Source organism: Danio rerio, chromosome 9 (genome assembly GCF_052040795.2).
Source record: "Danio rerio strain M-AB ecotype USA chromosome 9, GRCz13ab, whole genome shotgun sequence".
NCBI classification, from domain to species: domain Eukaryota; kingdom Metazoa; phylum Chordata; class Actinopteri; order Cypriniformes; family Danionidae; genus Danio; species Danio rerio.
This window is the reverse complement of record NC_141029.1, coordinates 39,503,206-39,519,618: the sequence shown is the minus strand read 5'-3', so window position 1 is coordinate 39,519,618 and position 16,413 is coordinate 39,503,206. Positions and strand designations below refer to the sequence as shown.

General features: G+C 35.1%; 1 protein-coding gene and 1 long non-coding RNA gene across 4 annotated transcripts in view; one reads left to right on the top strand and one right to left on the bottom strand.

Annotated features, from left to right (window-relative positions):
- Nucleotides 1-16,413, top strand: part of sema5ba (sema domain, seven thrombospondin repeats (type 1 and type 1-like), transmembrane domain (TM) and short cytoplasmic domain, (semaphorin) 5Ba) — a 273,670-nt gene that overhangs the window by 75,576 nt on the left and 181,681 nt on the right. The window lies entirely within an intron of this gene.
- On the bottom strand, nt 11,108-13,836 carry LOC137496490 (uncharacterized). The gene is made up of 6 exons (XR_015499718.1): nt 13,799-13,836; nt 13,366-13,478; nt 12,276-12,402; nt 12,014-12,099; nt 11,637-11,679; nt 11,108-11,539 (listed from the first exon to the last, which is right to left on the bottom strand). It is a non-coding gene; the product is annotated as an uncharacterized LOC137496490 (long non-coding RNA).

Here is a 16,413-nt window from a genome sequence, read left to right as displayed (position 1 = left end):
GTTCCCTGCCCTAGGACTCTAGAGATTGTGCAGCACCACTCAGTCAGATCCAAGACTTGTGAAAAGATGATGCCACACAGATTAAGCAATACACAAGTACACTTAATAGAAAAGGCATTATAAACATAGATGTCACCTATTTTAAAAGGACACTATATATTGTATAACTGCAGGTTATATGTGTGTGTAGATACTTTCTACTCCACACCATGACTTTTCTAGTTTCGACTCCGATGTAGTAACGTGCCCATTTTCTAAAGCTTCTTTGGAACAAAAACGATTGTGAAAGGCACTATACAAATAAACTTGAATTCAACTGAATTGAATGCCCACACATTGGTGTCTTTTTGAGCAAGACTATGAACCCTTTTCACAAGCCTGTTATGATGCGTTTAACCGTCATCAGCATCTTAAATCCTTGAAAGTTTTTAATATTTTGATAAAAAATAATGTATTATATCATCTTTGCTTCAAATTACAAAAAACGAATTACCCCTTGTGTGAGGGGTTTCTAATGCAGTGTCTATAGGACAGGAGGGTAAATTTACATTATTGTCGCCTCTGGCTGCCGTCATCAGTCTCACACAATTTTTTTCCTTTTTCTGAAAGTCTTCATAACATCTTCGTGAAGTTTTCTTTTATTATTTCAGCAAATAAGATTGTTAAAAGATGGTTTGTTGTAGTCTCCCACTCACTGTGCTCTAATTTTGCCCCAACTATGACGACTTCTGCTACTGAGAAGCCCGGAAATGTGAAAAGGGTCCATAGCGACAAGTATTATAACATAAGACAAGTCTTATCAGTCTGTAAGCTTGAATAACAAATTCACACTAGATTCTGTGTCCTTTCAATGCATGTGAACTACCTTGATGTCAAAACGACATTAAATTGACTTCTAACATTAGCATCTGAAATAGACTATAGCACAGCGTTGTGATTTTCGCGGTTTTGCTTAAGCTAACTAATTAGTAGATAGTGGAGTCGTTTAATACAATGGTGGATTGTTAAATACAATTTAGGATTTCCTAACTAGAGGTAAGATACAATTTTGTAAGCCAGAACAAGAATCATATCTTGCAAAATGTATCACATAATATCAAGTTAAGACCTTCTGTACTATGCCCCATAATCTTACATGACAGTATTTACACCTTGAACAGTATGCTATTGATGTCGCCAGTAATGCTTTTGTGTTTGTTAGCTTAAGTAACAAGAATGATCAGTCTGTCTGTTGACCTACTAGACCTAATCTGTATTATCCAACATCTTTTTTGTAGCTATTTTTTCTTCAGCAGGGCTGGTCAGCACTTTTGCCACTCTTAATTAATTGTTTTGGACCGTGTTTGTCTTTCATCATATTTTAAGGTTCTGTGCATCATCTTACTTTGAGGTTGTGAATGAATAAGTGGTTTGCAGACTTTTGGGAAAGGCAGATTAAATGCTTTCCACTCGGCAGGAACATTACAATCCCCTCCAGCATTTCTCATGCTCCCAGCTGGCACAAAATGATGAATATCTAACGCTTCCAAAGTGATCTATTGGTCCTGTTTGGCAACAGTTTTGCTTCAGGTCTATGATATTACATTGGACAGCCAGTCGTGGTTCAACATAATTGTTTACTGTGGTTTTATTGGAAAACACTTTTCAATTAGGTTCCATCTGTTAACGGTTTACTACATAATTTATCATGAACTAACAATGTGTATTAGTCATAAAGAGTTTACTAAGGTTAATGTGCACCTTTACCAATACACTATTAACATCAAAACACACTTTAAAGTACTAATGGCATTAAAATCTAAATAAAAAATCTAATAAATATATATATATATATATATATATATATATATATATATATATATAATATAATAAACATGTTCTTATTTTTGTTAAAAAAATGTATAGAAGTTGTCAATTTATTTAATAAAAGAAATATTAGCATTCTTAAACCCATAACTAATAAATCCAGTAAGTCACTAAAATTGTTGAAGTGGTCTCTTCATTTCTTTTTCCACCTGATGTTTTTGGTTCCATTTTATTGCTTGAATGTAAAGTACAGTAGCATAATTCTTTTCCCCTGATGTCCAATTTTTGTGTCATAATCACTTTGTGGTGATTTTGTATCGTACAGCTTCTTTGTGATGGCGGACTGTACGAAAGCCCATTTATTAATGTCACTTTACCTTCATTTCATTGAGAATTTGCAACTCATTTACACAATAGATTTTCACTTTTACCATTCACCAACAATTGAACGGCTCATTTTGGTTGCACAGCTTTCCCTTCCCGCCTAGGTGGAGATTTTTATTGAAGTTGATGGTGATGCTGACTAATGAAAGCTTTTAGACTAAATGAAATAAACAGGTTTGAGAGGCTGGAGTTTGGAGCCTCTGCCCACCCACAGTCACTCATGTCTGATCAATGTGACCTGACAAAGAGCTTAGCAAAAAATATACATCCATTTATAGAGATGCCGTCAACCCTATTTATTACTTTACTATACATTTTTAAAATATGTGAAATTGAATTTACAGACCATGATACTGAGGATAATATGTTTTTGGGCTAATTTCAGTTGAAAGTGAATTTTTAAAATCCATTAATTCATGAATGCATTTTAAAAATCACACATAAAATACTGCTGTCATCAATCTAAATGTTAGCATTCACTTTTGATTTATTGCAATGAAAAATACCCCAATTTATCTTCTGTTAGTGTTTTACTTGTACTTTAAGGAGGTTTGTTTTCCTGCTGCGTCATCTTAGTAGCGATGGTTTTAGAAGCATCAACAAGCTGCTATGATAGAGACAGGAACAAATCTTGTGTGACTATTTGTGGATTTGCCCATTAGCTCCCCATCAGCTAATTACTGAGGCATGTTTCGATCATTCTTTCCCTGCAGTGAGATCTTGAACTCAATTTCTTGCTATTTTGTTTGCAGCGCACCCAATCTAGATCAGTAAAGCTCTCCAAGTGAGCCATTGTTTTTTAGTTGGAGAAATGTTGTCATACTAAAAACATCCTGTCCAGCAGTTTTGAAGATCCACCCAGGCTTTCAAGCATTTTTTCTCTCCAAAGAGCTGCAGCAGAGTATATATATGACTGTAGAAATCAGGGTAATCTTGCGCCATTTACTTCCTTGCAATTTGTCATCCTGTACCAGCGATCCATTACCTTCTCTCGCACTCCACGGTAAGTGACCATTAATAATTGAATTAACTGGTTCTTCTCCCTTCCACCCCATTTTCATAAACTAAAGAATAATTCAAGCTAATCTTAAAACGATTTGAAGGCAAACGCAGTTTTAATATTTTGTTTTATTGCTCTCAATGATCTGTCTGTTCAAAAATAGCAGATGTTTACGTTCAGTCTCGGTTTCTATATGTGCTTTTCAGTGTCCATTTTAATGTTTCTATTGAAATGGTGTTAATGAATCAGATTTAGTTTAAAATGTACATATGACGTACAGTATAGAGGACAGTGCAGAGACTTTGATGAATGAATCAAAGCAAAGGCAGATTCTGCTTGACTAATGCATTCAGCATTAAACTCCACTGTTTTACATGTGATTGTTTGTTTTTCTTGCAATAATAAAAAAGTTATTTTGCATTAGTTAATACGATTCAAAGTAATGTTTTCTATTTATTTTTTAATATTATGATAGGAATTAGGAAATGATTAAAATAGTTTGGTAAATTTATCTTAGGCTCACGGTTATAAATGATATTTGGTTTTTTGCCCTTTATGCCAAAAAGTTTGGGCAACCCTGGTTTAAAGGGATAGTTCACCCAAAAATAAAAACTCAGATTCAAAAAACATTAATATAGAGCATCCTAAAAATCCACCTAATAAGTAGTTGAAAATCTCCTGAACCAGAACCCAGATGAAAGTCAACATGACAGTTGACAGATGAATTTGCTGTAAAGGGCATATATTTACTTCAGAGAGCAAAGTACATGGATAGTCTTTTAGTCTTTTATCTTGATGTCTCACATCTTTCTCACAGTGTGCTTTTACTGGGCATGTCAGAGTGAAGTGTGGCTTTAATATTCTCATGAACACACTCGTGTACAAGGACAGTCAAAGTCAGGAATTTCTTTTAATAATATATAAACATACTTTAGCAGAAATGGCTCAAATGTCAGATGGATTGCTTTAAAAACTGTGCTGGACAATGAGAGAGATCCAAGATATCGCCTTTTTCAGACCATAAGACAATTTCGTCGTCCCCAAGCAAAAAAAAAAAAAAAAAATCTTGAGTCTCACATATGTATGGCCACATTGTGTTTGTAGTGTAAACATTATTGTGTCCTGATTCTTTGTGAACAACACGAAGGTCACGTAACGTTTACTGCAACCATTGTTCCAACAAACAAAAGGTTTTAAACTTCTGCTTTAAAGGATCACTCCACTCCACTTTTTTTTTTAGAAATAGGCTCATTTCATAACTCCCTTAGAGATAAACAGTTGAGATTTTTGATCCATTCAGCTCATTCTGGTGGTAGCACTTTTAACCTAGCTTAGCATACATCATTGAATCAAATTAGACCATTAGCACCCCGTTAAAATAATAAAAAAAGAGTTTTGATATTTTTTCTATTTAAAGCTCAACACTCCGGTTTTTACATTGCATACTTAGCTATTGCTATTGTCTGGGTTGATATGAGAAGGGACTATACTCTCATTCTGGGGTAAACTTTGCTGCAGTACCATGACTGCAGTAGAAGTAATGATATTACACAACACTGTTACCTAGCTGGGGACTAGAACCTAAACTATTTTCAGGTGCTGTGTAATATAATTGGTCCTGTGGCAGCCATTTAAGATCGAAAAATGTAGTTTTTTGAAATTTAAAACATTGCATAATCATTGGAATGGTCTAAAACTTATTGACTTTTTTAACATTTGGCAAGTGAACACAAAAATTGAAGCCATGATTCAAACATGCTAAATGGTTGTTAAAAAGTAGTCATACTTATGGTCTTTTTGGTCAAAAATGACAGCCATAGGAAATGAATAGGGAAAAAAAGCAAAACTGTGAACATTTAGAAAATATTTTGTTAGCAAAAATACAAATTCAACATGAAAAAATGCACAGGAGTGAAGGGGTGACACTCACACGCACGCATACACACACGTACACAAGCACACACTGCATCATACAAAATGTTAAGGCTTTTGTGTAGTCTCTTTATAGAAATATGCTTTTACTGTAATCATAATACAAAAAATAACACTTCAAATTGCCTTATCAAACAGTAAATATCTAAACCTTGTCAAAAAGTAGTATTTTAGCATTTCTAGATGTATAATTAAATCCACAATTCCTTAGTAATGTAAACATCTAAGAAAGTAGAAATTGCATCGTATAAAGTTAGTAATACCAGAACCCAGTGGTTACACCATGTCATTGCATGTTTTTGTTTATTTATTTATTTATTTATTTTTTGCAACCAGATGGTGGTAATCTGCCCTTTGTTTTTGTTTTTTAATGGAAAAGTCTCTAATTTACCTGAAAATACTGTAATAATTTAAACATAATTGAAAAATAAATAATAATTGAAAATACAAAAATTCTATAGTTTTCAACGGGCAAAATTAATTTCTTAGTTAATTACTGGATAAATATTAATTATTTCCACAAAACCCTCTCAAAATTCAAAATAATACAGAAAAAATATTATCAAACAAAAAGAAATTTGATTGGTTTAGCTAATAAAAAAAAACAGAGGGTACTTTCAGCGTTCCTCTCTTTTTCACCACAAATGTGTTTCCCAAATAAGGGACGCCAGAAGGTTAAATAGGAAAATTATCGAAACTCTTGAAAAAGATACCAATGGTATAACCTGATTCAATACTTCATGCTAAACTAAGCAAACAGTGCTCCCGCCAGATCAGGAGATTTGCTAAATTGATAAAAAAAAAAAAAAATGGTAGAACTCAAATGTTTATCTGTAAGTGACTTGTAAAATGAACCTATTTCCAAAAAAGTGGAATGATCCTTTAGAGCAATGTCCCATTCCATGTACAGTATATTCTGTATTATTTATTTGCATTAAGTAGGGAATCATTTGAAACTTGTAATATGACATAATAGCATATTGTATAGAAATAATTATAAATATTTAACATTATGATCATACGTTCGTTGATTTTTGTCCAAAGTTCAAGGCCAGTCAGCCATTAAAGCCAGAGGAAGGTTGCCCATTTACACTCTCACTCTCTCCCTCTCTATTTCTTACACAGACACACACATACAGACTCGAGTGCTACCATATAATGTCTTCGAAACGTGCAGAGGATAAATAAGTACTTGTATTGTTGTGATTGTCAGTCTCTACCTGTGATAAAACCTCAGTGCAAGATTGAAATGCCAGACTAAGAGACAGATCCATTAGATCCTGACAGAAGCATTGCTTCATACTGCTTTGTCACATCTATTAGCCCATAGGTTACTCTCTCTGGAGATGACCTGCTTGGAGGTTTTTTTGAAGATTTATTTATTGATGCCTCATGCTATTTATCGCAAAACTTCAATGGCGCAAGTTCCTGGGGAGGATTGATTACAAGGGCACTGTGGTTACTTTGGCCCAGATTACAAGATGTTTCTTTGTTTTGTTTGTTTGTTGCCTCCGATTTATCGATGGAGAAAGGCGTTGAATGTGTGCGTGCGTGTTTGTTTTTGGAGTGATTTAGACAGGGTTCCTGATTGAATCCAGTCTGTCCCTTCACTTTCTGGTGACCCCAGGCTGGCAGAAGGAGCTCTAATTCCCTCGTGGACACAAATGCCCTCTGTCCACCTCCAGCTGATGGGATCAGGCCTGCGGTGGTGTCTTATTAATAACACGCAGAACCGGGACCTTCAGGGTGGCCGCCAAACCCATTATTGCTTCTCACCTTCAGCGGCCTTGGATAATTAGCTATAAACAATCAAATAAGTTACGAGACACGCGTGCATGTTACACGAAGCAGAACGTTGACAGAAACAAGGACACAATTGTATCCGACAAGGAGGACATGATTGTTTTTTTAAGATGCCCATTTAAACATAACAAGTTTGCTTGCATTTACATGAATTTTATGGCTAGTTTGTTGCCAGTCATGCTGTTTGGCTGTTAAACTGGTGAAGAAGTTGGCTAAGCACACATTATTCTTCAGGTGTGTTGGAAAATTTATTACCAGGTAAATTTAAAGGAATAGTTCACAGAAAAATAAAAATTCTGTCATCATTTACTCACCCTTTAATTGTTCAAAACCTATTTGGGTTTCTTTCTTCAGTTGAAAACAAAATTGAAAAATGCTGGTTGCTGGAACCCATTGACGTAGGCCCTGTTTACACTAATGCATTTTAGTTTTAATAAGTTTTCCTATGGTTACACCTTCCGTCCACACTACCCTGGAGTTTTCGAGTCCCGAAAATGGAGCGTTTTGGAAACACTGAAGAGGCTGTTTTCATTTTAAAACGCTGCTGCTCCGTGTCAGTCTGGATGGGGGGAAATGGAGACATCTAAAAACAGAGGCAATTTCTGATTGGGGCTTTTTCTCACTATTAAGTACACAAATTTCAGTCTTGCAAACTTTCCTTAAGTTCAGACTTCGCAAGTTTGGTATGGAAAACAAATTCCAGAGGACACGTTGGAACATCTTCAAAGGGAACAGTGTAGGCTATTGTATGAAGTCATTTGCATTCCATCTTAACAATAAAATGAAAACATGTTTTAAGACACTGCCTAATTTCATTTTGATATTAACAACCTAACAGACAACAAAAATGTTGAGGCATCGTGTAGCTACATATTTATATGACTGTCATCTTCACTGTATGCATATTTATAACAAAACGGAGCCTATAACCTAACTGCCTCCTTTCATTTTCATTAAAAAATACTAAACAAACCTCATATCTTCCACTGAATATCAGTTTTATTAATCAGTAATGGCTATTATAAAAGTGTAACGCACAGTAAGTTTATACAATAGGGCAAATAAAGGCAAGCAATCAGTCAAATGTGCAGAATCAGTGTACGCAGTTACACAAATTAATATATTAACTTATCTTTGCACTTAGCCTAAACACGTTACCTGAGAACAAGTAATAGATTAAAAAGACGGGAGAGTTGCTAAATTAAGACAAAATAAATTAAATATCACAATTAACAACTATAGTGAGAGGAGATCCAGCGGTATATCCTTGATGAACTGTTCGGTCTTTGCTGCTCTCACCTAGGGAGGTGTGCTCAAAGCACCTGCTGACTGCCTGGAGCTCAGACCTCTGCATATGCTGCATTGTGTGTGTGGTCATGTGATGTGCATTTTCAGCGTTGCAGTGTGGACAGAGATCTTTTCAGAAATGCTAGATGAAACGGCTGTTTGGACGTGGATCATTTTCGTTCTAAAACACTGTTTTAAAACTAAACTGTGTTAGGGGCCTTACTAACCCTTCAACACTATGCATCTACTAGTAAATTAGTAGCTCCTTTAACTGCTATAGAGTGTTTCTTTTGTTCTTAAAGGAATAGTTCATCATAGCTCCTATTGACTTTACTTTTTTGGATGGATATAAATTATGTTATAATGATAATAATATGTTCTGTTTATTGATATTTTCATGCATACTCAGTTTAATCCTAAACATTCCAGAATTTTTTTACATATTTAGATTCTACATTGAGATATGATTTAACAAAGTGTCATAGTGTTTAAGTATTTAGCAGTGTGTGAATTGTATCTCACTTTCCATTTAATGACACAACAAGGCTATGTTTTTACTGTAGTTCATTGTTTGTCGTTGTATTTTTTGTCTATTGGTGTGTGACTGTACTCTACTGTACTTAAGTGGATATTTTATCAATGTCCAGTTGGGTAGATCTCGTTTCAAGCCTTGCCAATAAGTTTAATTATCAATTAAATTGTACAGGGCCGCTGTCAGGGTTTGTTTAGTTTCTAACGAGTTGGATGTGTTGTTATTGAATTAGCAGTTCAATTGAATGAATTGTCAACACTGGTGTTGTAGAAGCGGGTTCAGTTCCTCCAGAATGCCACTTTACACTGACAGGCTCATGTGGTAATGGGGTCTAGCTACTTTAAATGAACTTTAAACAAGTTACAACAACCAAAGGCACAAAAGGGTCAGCGAGATCGCGTGAAATTTATGATGCTTTCAGTGGCGCGGCAGCATAGGATAAACATTCTTCTTTAATCAGGGTTTATAACAGAGCTCTAAAAGCTTTTGTCTCTTTATCTTTTAGCTCTGTTTTGTCCTCTAAACTGTGAGATGGCCCTGTCTCACTTTCTGTGCCGCAGCCATTGGTTTCCGACCTCTTGACCTGAGTCACTTTGCTAGGGAGTTGCACTTTATTAATAGGTAGGCTGATGTTGAGCGGTGGCAATTTTGTGCAAGCACATCAGACATCAAAAACCCAGGCTTTTATGCTGACGTGTATCCCTGTCCATCATTTCATTGACCCTGCAAAAAGCTCCAGCTGTTTCTCTGCCCACTGAACTTTGTCTCTTGAGGTCACCACTATTATTGTTTTCTGATTTATAACACCTTTCCAATGTCCAAAAAAGTAGCTCATGCTCCTAAAGGGATAGTTCATCCAAAAAATGAAAATTACCTCACAATTTACTCTCCCTCATGTGAATTTAAGCCTTTATGAGTTTCTTTTTTCTGTTGAATACAAAAGAAGATTATTTAAATTAGTTCATACTAAAAACTGAAAGAAGTCAATGAGTACCATCAACCAGCTTTCTTCAAAATAACTTCATTTGGGTTTAGGTTTTGAGCTTTAGAACACGTAAAGGGTAAGTAAATCGTTTTTGGTTAAAGTCTTGCTTAAAGTCTTGACCCAAATAAAATGTGAATTCTGTCGTAATATGCTCATCCTCATTTAAATCCTTACATTTATAACTTACTTTCTGTAGAACATAAAAAGAGAGAATTGAAAGAGTAATTTTAGCCATTCAAAATCCAGAAATTGATTAACATTTTTAAATGGTCATTTACAAAATCATTCTGATATTGCAAATATGTTTTACCTTTTCTATGGAGCACAGTTTTTTTGTACTCAAACAGAGGTTCCATTGACTTCCATTATAAAAAATACAATGGTAATTGAGATTCTGCAAATATCTTGTGTTGTTGTGGGTCATGAACTGCATGATTAAGTCTTTAATTAATTTTTGAAGCAGGCTGTAAGATGAAAAACAAAATATGTAAGTTGAACTAGTATTTTTGCATGGATTTAGTTAAGACAAAAAAAAAATGTAAAAATGTTTAATATAGGTTTATTTTCACATCAGTTAAACTGTGACAATGGTTATTGTTGCCTGGAACATTTTCAATCAATTTTAGTCAAAACTATATATAAAAAAAAATACTTTTTTTTCCTTTTTTGACCCTTGCTGCTAAAATGAATTAACAAACAATTAAAATAAATTTACAACAGAAATAGATAAAAAATAAAGCAAAATGAAAAAAAAAAATTAATAATAATGGTCTGTTGACATTTCTGTGTGGAGTTTGCATGTTTTGCCCGTGTTGGTGTGGGTTACCTTCGGGTGCTCCGGTTTCCCCCACAAGTTCAAAAACATGTGGTATAGGTGAATCGGTAGGCTAAATTGTCCGTAATGTATGTGTGTGGATGTGTGTATGGATGTTTCCCAGTGAGGGGTTGCAGCTAGAAGGCCATCTGCTGCGTAAAACATGTGCTGGATAAGTTGGCGGTTCATTCTGCTGTGGCAACTCCAGAATAATAAAGCTACACAGCAAAATATGGGGACCCAAAACAACTCTATGGGTGTTAATTTCAACACTTTGAAAGTGTCTCATGGGGTCCACTCAAAACAGACTTAAATCAACACTTTCAAAAGGGTTGGCACATTGACACCGAAGTAAGGGTTAATTTTAACTCAGGGCAGAGTTAAAAAATGTAACTATATTTAACACCACCTGGTGTAATATATTGTTAATTTATTCAACTCTCTTGAGTGTAAATATGGTAAAAAGGTCAAAAAGACTGTAAATTACAAAATAAAAAACATTTTATTTGAAAACATTCACAACTTCAACAATTCATTCAATTTTTAAAATGCAACAATGTCAAATATGCTTTAAATGTTTTATTAGTACAGACAGTATCAACAAAATATGATGTCCAAACTTGATGTTTCATCAGAGCAATTTGAAAGTTCAATATATCGTCACTCATAGTTTTCTTCTGAACGCATAGTTTTCTTCTGAAATTACATTTTAAACAACTTGGCGTGCAAATCTTTCACTTCTGGTGTTTCCTTGGTCCTCCATATCAAACACAGCAGTTTAAATGAAGGTATAAATGCTGTAAACTTGTGTGAAAACAAACTGGAGCTAGGAAATCTCATCAAGCATGTCCTGTGAAAGATGTGCTTCCCAGCCACAGGATGACCTTTTTATCCATGACGATGTAGTAGCTGCTGATCGCTCGTCTGGTGGTTCCTGATGCACGGATATACTGTAGGGTGATGCTCATCTAAGAACTCTTCAAGATTCCAGCATGACTAAGAAAAATGTTTGAAAACAAATTGCAATCAAATTCTATGATATATTTAAAAGAACATTTAAAGTAAATAAAACATTCAAGAAATCTAAACTCACCTTTTGAAAATCTTCATGATGATCCACAACTTGACTCTCCCAGCTGGTTAAGGTGACAGGATATGGAAAAGTAGAAAAAACACATATATCACTGTTGGATCTCCAAAAACAATTAGGTTAACCACTATGTCTAGAACTGGAAAAACAGGCAGCTGTCTGTCCAGAATCCTCAATTTAACACAACACTTGGAGCAAAATTTAGAGGAGCTTAAAATCTTTTATATCATTTAGTGATGCTGACTTCCCCAAAATATTGGCCACAGTGTAAAAAATATTCATAAACTTACAGTTTTCTGTAAGCGTGTGCGTGGGTGTGTGTGTGTGTGTGTGTGTGTGTGTGTGTGCGTGTGTGTGCGTGTGTGTGCGTGTTTCTTTACCAGATTCAACTTGTTAGGCCCTTTCAGGTCCAGTATTGACGCCACCTTTCCTGGAGTCTAGCAGATGTTTCAGGTCCAAATATAATCTAAAATATTAGGATAAGCAGAAGAGGAAAAGTGCAAAGCAAAGAGCAAAACATTATTTAAGTAACAGTTCACCCACAATACAAAACTTATCACCTTCATGTCATTTGTTATTCTCTAATGCTCTAATACCCTCTCAGCTTATTGTGAAACAAATACAGAGCTTTATTAAACATACCTTCATTATTATCACCACATATGACCAAGAAAGTGTGCTTGGTCATTTCTCCAACTCTGGAAATACACCATCCGTCTCTAATCAGCCACCGTCACAGGGTCTTTTGTTATTGTACAGAGAACTGTGGCTGTTAAAAAACAACAACACATTAGTATCTAACACATATGCATAACCTTCAGATAAAAAAAGACAGATGAACATCACAAAGTATGCCTCACACTTTTTCAGATATCTTTTGATTCAGATGTTGATTATTGATAATAAATCTACAAATCAAACCTGTATCATCATTAGGCTGCTCAAATATGAATCAGTTGATTAATTTTACAGACAGGTGGCTGTTTACAACGCACTAATAAAACGGAAATGTTGTGTACAGTACATGCTAAGTTTAGCCTATAGTTTTAAGCACAATATCATGCGGGAGAAAAAAGCTTGACTAAGATGTTCCTGACAACAGAAATAGCCTAACTTACTAACGTCAGACATCCCGAGTTGGGAAAAGTCATTTTCGGGGGATACAGAGTTGATTTGCGGGAGGTAGCGGGAGAGATGAGTACCTAAAGAGCAATGGGATGAGTTGCGCGCGACGTACCTAAAGAGCGGTGGGGGTGACTTGCGCGCGACGTACCTGAAGAGCTGGGAGGGATGCGGTGGAGAGGGGCGTGCAAAGTGTTTAATGACCGGGCGGGAGACGCGCGATTTCCGGGAGATTATCATTCATTTGCGGGCATCTACTTTGGCATCTGGGAGTCTCTGTGCATTTGCGGGATAACGTTAACGTTAGTCCCGCAACTTCCGGGAGACTTCTGTAACGTTAAATGTCTGATAAAGTGCAAACGCGGTCATTTAAAGACATTAATGTTAACATTCCGACTTTAATGGTTGTCAACACTTAATATAATTCAAGCGTACGTTATCACACAAGTCTAAGTTATGGACTAACGGTAACGTTATATGGACGGCCACGAATGAACCAGTTTAAAAGGGCCGCGGTGTTTAAAATAACCAAATTAACGTACACGAATAACAAACAATCATTTGTTTCAGTCAGGAAGCCTTTTACAAGTAAGCATGTTCATTAACTCACCAGATATGTTTTAGAAACTCTCCAGAGCTTATGGAAACCGTCCTGTGTTGCCGTTAGCATCCGGGCAGAGTAGGCTAACGTTAGGCGGCTCCGGGGATTCCCTCGCTAGTTTGCTTGGAATTAAAGGAGAAGTGTCCATTTTATTTTATATATGGGTAACAACGCACACAATGGCATTAAGCGTGACAGAAATGTGTTGAACATGTACATTTGATTTTTTTATGCACTATGTATGCGTGAGCATATATAAAAACATTCTTGAAAAGAAGTCAATAGTAATGCAGTTAAGCTAGATACACAAACGACCATGAATGAACCGCAGAAGTTTAAAATTGTCACTCCATTCTAAAGTTATTAACTTAACAACATGTTTACAACTGTATTTCCTTAAAGAAAGTCAGTAAAATACCAACATTTAGGTAGTTTGACTCACCAGTTGCTGTTCTAAACCTCAGATGGAAAATGGCGTCTGGAAAATTCTTCAGTGACTGGGGCTGCATGAATTCCCGGATGTTGGAAATAACACCACCAAGTGTTGAAAAGATAACTCCTTGATTTCGCACTGAATAAAATCAATTCTAACTCTTATTACATTCATTTATCAAAATCTAACTCTTTAACGTCAACACTTTACTCTCAAATGCTTCAACACCGAGAATTTAACTCTGATGAATTTGCTGTGTACTAAGCCGAAAAGAAAATGAATGAATGAATGAATAATGCAAATCAATAATCTGATGCATTTATAGTGGTCATAAAAATATGTGATTATAGGTTGCCATGTCTCATAAAACTTTTGGACAGATCCCTTCAATAAAAATGAAAATTTCTCTAATTTCAAATATAAAACTAGATCACACATCTGGATTGAAGCTTTAGGTGGAGCTGCTGATTTCCACTGTAGTATTCTTCTCCTTGCTAACATTCTTCTCCAGGCGTTACATTTTCTTCCCTTGTTTGTCAATGATATTTTGTGTTCTGGTACATCAAAAATAGCTAACTCAACACCAGGTTTTATATCTAAATTAAAGGCATCATATTATCAAATATTTGAAGTCAAGTTTGGGGCAAATAAAAAAATACAATTCAGGTTCTGAAGAGAGAAATTGAGTGAACTTAACAAATAATGGCACTAGTAACTAAATAATAATTCCTTAACACAGTTTGAGTTGTTTTACAGTGTAGGTTGTTCTTTTCATACCCGACCCATGAACATAGTCTTTAGTGATCATTGAGAGATGTAATAATAAATGGTAATTCACCTGCAAATGTAGTTCTTTTCTTTTGATGACTGAAATATTATGAATCTTTTAGGGTGCTTTTTGTTATACACTTTCAGTCGCTTTTAATATATTGCCAAGAATATTCTTTATAACTTTACCTATTCCAGAAAATAAGTCATTAGAGTGAATAAATGACTTTAAAATTAATTTTGAATGAATATTCAGTCTTGAGTCAACTGTTCTTTTAAAAATAGGTGGAAATTACGGCAGACCTTTTTAGATTCCTGCAGGTGTTTAATGCATTATGTAAATGATTTTTTGAAACACTTCCTGCACACTCATGGGAATACAGTCGCACAATTTTTACGGCTAATTTTTGTGTGGTGGAAAGGAAAGGCCGCCTCCACATTCCACCCAGAGAGTTAATGTCTCGGTTTGCATGTAAGTAGGGACTATGATTTCTCGCATCACTGATTCTGTCCTTTTCTCCTTTTCTTTTATTACAGATTAAAATTGATAGCTGTCCAATCATGTGCTGTTTTCTGATGCCATTACCCAGTCTTGTTGTACGCCCAAAATTCCAAAAGGCCAAAAACAGAAAATCTCATGAACTGAGTATCTTACAAACCATAACTCATTCAGATTTAATAGACTAATATACCACAGGAAGGATGACATTGAAATCAGAAAACATTTTCTTTATGGGTATGTCTTTGTTGTTGCTTTTTATTTACTGTAAATGAACAAAAAATTCTTAAAATGTCTTTCCCTAAGAAAATACCAAAAAGTCTAAGAAAAATGTTCTCTAGTATGAGCTTAAATATCCATATTTTAGCTTAAAATATGAAATGAAATGATAAAGAAAATGTTTTTTTTGTATTGTTGTACAGTTGGTTAGAAATGAACCTATGATTATCCCAATTGCAAGACACAGCATAGTTTAAAGTAAGTGTAAAAGTGCAGTTTTTAACCATATTCATGAGTTACTTCTATTCCAAGGCAACAAGAGAGATAAAAATGTAAAATTATATATTTGAAAAAGAACACTGATTAAATTTGTGAGCAATTTCAGATTTATTCCATTTATTTTATATATATTACTGCAACTTTTATATATATATTAGCATATATTAGCAACTTTTCAGACCCCAAAAACTGCAAAAAATGCACCTAGCAACAAATCTAGACTTTTTTTTGGTGTTACTGGAGATGTTTATAGACTCTCATGTGTCCATATTGTACCGTTCCTACTTTTCTCAAAGAGCTGCGGGTGATGCCGTCATCCCCTCCCTCGCCTTAGAGCACTCACAGGTGGCCCAGTCCTCGTACAGCAGTTTCTCCCACCTGCAGCCTGTGAGCAGATCAGCTCTCTGCTTACCGACGGCAAATGATTTAGCACTGCGAGTGTGAGCTATTTCCATTGTACAGTCAAACCTGCTTGCCTCTGTTTTAAATTTAACAATTTAATTTAACCGTGTGTTCTTTTCTTATCCACAATCACAGTTATTTTAGTGACAGTTTCAGACTTGTCTGAGTTTATTACGTCTGAGAGATTACTGCAAAGTCGCTACACATCTATATTGATGTACTGTATTCAAACAACAATAAATTTAGTTAAATTGACATGCATATGTAAAGCGTAAAGTGCAAATATAAATACCCCTTTCCTTTATTAACCTTAGGCTGTTAAACAAACGATTGGAGGTTATGACTTCAGTAATTTGCAAACTGACGTATGACGTAAACTAGCAACATGTTGCAACTTTCGGTGCAGAGCTTAGCACCTTTTCATTAAAAATAATTGGAAACACTAATTAATCTTAAA